We start from the raw sequence: 3,035 nt of genomic DNA, 5'->3' as shown, positions 1-3,035 counted from the left end.
AGTGTGCATCCACCCTGCTCATTAGGTTTGTCTTGATCAAGTGAGAGCTTGTGCTTGTTACTCTTGGTGATCGCCATCACCTAGACGGTGGTGGTGATTGGGAACTTGGTCATCACCTGACGGAGCTTGTGGATTACCTAAGTCATGGTGTGAGCGATTGTGGGTGATTCATCGCGATGGAGTGTCAAAGAATCAGCCCATAGAGAGCACTTGATCCTTGCATGGATCAAGGGGAGCTACACCCATGCCTGAGTGCTCCAACGAGGACTAGTGGGGAGTGGTAACTCTTTGATACCTCAAAAAATATCAACAGGTTCCTCTTCCTCTCTTTACTTTGAGCATTTACATTTTAGCAATTCAATTCATGTTTCTATATTCCTAGAATTGTCATGCTAGAGTAGCATTGGAACCTAGGGTGCAAAACTCTTGTGCGATAGAATAATAGAAACTTCTAGACATAAGGGGGTGAAATAGGCTAAGTGTAGGGCTTAATTATTGCACGAAAATTAGAATTAGCCCAATTCACCCCCCTCTTGGGTATCTTGATCCTTTCAATTGGTATCGGAGCCTTGTGCTCCTTAAATTAGGCTTAACCGCCTTGAGCAAGATGTCCTATGGGAAGGACCCCCTCCCGTCTTCAAGGGAGATAATTTTCTTTATTGCAAATTCACATGGAGGCATATCTAGAGGCTTTAGATGTTGGAGTGCTTAGAGCCCCACACAAGGTTTTTCCAACACCTAGGGATCCTGCTAACCTTCACTGTTATGAGGTTCACTATGAGAAGTGGAGTGCAAAGGCTAGAAACACTCTCTTTAGAGGCCTTTCCAAGGATGTCTTTAACCATGTGCGGAACCACAAAGACGCTCATTCATTATGGTCGGATATTTGTGCGCTCCATGAGGAAACCAAGAGTGAGTGTGAAGAATGCTACCACCTTGTAATGAAGAAGCTTAACTCATTTGAAATGCTTTCTAGTGAAAATGCTAATGAAATGTATTCACGTTTGAATGTTCTTCAAGAGGAAGTCAATGGGCTTGGACTCACTCAAATGCAACCTTCCGATGTTGTGAGAAAGATTTTGAGTGTCGTCCCCATTGACAAGTATGGGCATATTATGACTGTGCTTCATCAAGTGATCTTTCAACTGCTACACCAACTCAAATATTGGGGAAGATCAATGCACATGCACATCACTCCTCAAGATGGCTCCTCTTCTACCAAGAAGAAAGATTTGGCTTTCAAGGCTAGACAAGAGAAGAGGGGCAAAGCAAAAGTTGATCATGATAGCTCAAGTGGATGATGAGATTGATGATGCAAGCCTTGCTCTCATGGTGAGAGGAACCGCCAAGATGCCTCAAAAAAGCTAAACAAGAATGGTGTCAAGTTTGATGGCAAGAAAAAAGAAATTTTTCACTAGTAGTAGAAGGAAGCCCATCTCCGAAATGGATTGCTACAATTGTGGAGAACTTGGTCATCTAGCTCATCAATGCCCCAAACCCAAGAAAGACAAGTACAAGAAGTACAAGGGCAAGAAAGATGACTCAAGTGATGATGATGATGAGAAGAAGAAGAAGAACAAACCATACAAGAAGAAGGATGGCAAGAAGGAATTTCATAAGAAGAAGAAGAATGGCAAGGACTATATTGTTGGTGATTGGCTCACGGGACATTGAATGTTCAAGCGGCTCATCCTATGATGAAAGTGAAAATGAGAGGAGAAGGTGGGCCACTCTTGTGATTGGTTCTTCACTACATCCACCGACACCACCGTCATCATCCTCTACACACCTATGCCTCATGGCCAAGGGTGAACGAATGGTACAAAATGGATGATGATAGTAGTGATGATGACAATGCTAGTGATGATGAGAATGGTAGTGATAGTGATGGAGAATTTGAATCACCTTCTTATGATGATCTTGTCAAATTGTTAACCAATACACTAAAATAATTAGAAAGATGAGCTAAAAATGAGAAGCTAGAACTTGTGAATGGAACTCACTCTTAGCAAAGTATGACCTAGCCAAAAAAGCTAATGATGAGCTTAGAGAAGAGAACAAAATTGTGTCATCCAAACTCAAGGAACTCAAAACCTCTAAAAGGGAGCTTAGAGAAAAACATGATAAACTTGAGATACACAATGAGCTCACCACTAGTTACAAACTTGCTAAAAGAAGAGTACACCAATCTCAAGATTTAATCATGATAATCTTGTTCTTTCTCATGAGTTATTGCCAAATGAGCCACAGTGATGCTACTAACAATGTTGTTAAGATTGATATAGCCACAATCATGTGATGACTTAATTGTTGAGAGCATTGAGCAAGGTTCTATAGCAAAGACAAGAAAGTGGTTGAATCCGAACAACTATGATGATTATGTCAAGCTCAAGAATGAAAATGAAAAGCTCAAGAAGGATCTTGAAAAGCTATCAACCACCAACACAATTATGATAGAGAATCTTGACAATAATCATTATATGGCACTTGCGAATGAGATGCTTAGATAAGAGAACAAGAAACTCAAGATGGAGAAGAACCATGATGAATTTAGAGAAGAAAACAAGAAACTTAAGTTGGAGAAAGAGCATCTCAAGACCGGTTTGAGCAAGTTCACAAGAGGCCAATATCTCCAAAGCAAGCTACTTATGAACACCATGATGAAGATGGATAGAAGTGGCATTGGGTTCTTGGAAAATCAAGAGAAGAAGAAAGCTCAAATTCAACATCCACGACAATACAAGTCAAACCCTAAGCCAAAGAGATGCTTGAGTGTGGACAATAAGGTCACTTTGCTCATGAGTGTGAAAACCCCACCACCATAACCCTTGCCCAAGCATGCTAGACCCTTTGCCTTCAATGCTCACTACATGCTTAGAAAGATTCTAGTGGAAAAATGAAAGTCATGTTCTTAGGTCCACCCAACAAGAATAGGCCTAAGCAAATTTGGGTTGCTAAGTCACTAGTTGAGAAAGTCGAGTGCCCTCATCAAGTTTGGGTCCCTAAACAACAAGCTTGATCTCTTGTGTGTGTAG

Source organism: Miscanthus floridulus, unplaced genomic scaffold (genome assembly GCF_019320115.1).
Source record: "Miscanthus floridulus cultivar M001 unplaced genomic scaffold, ASM1932011v1 fs_250_1_2, whole genome shotgun sequence".
NCBI classification, from domain to species: domain Eukaryota; kingdom Viridiplantae; phylum Streptophyta; class Magnoliopsida; order Poales; family Poaceae; genus Miscanthus; species Miscanthus floridulus.
This window is presented reverse-complemented; position numbering follows the sequence as displayed.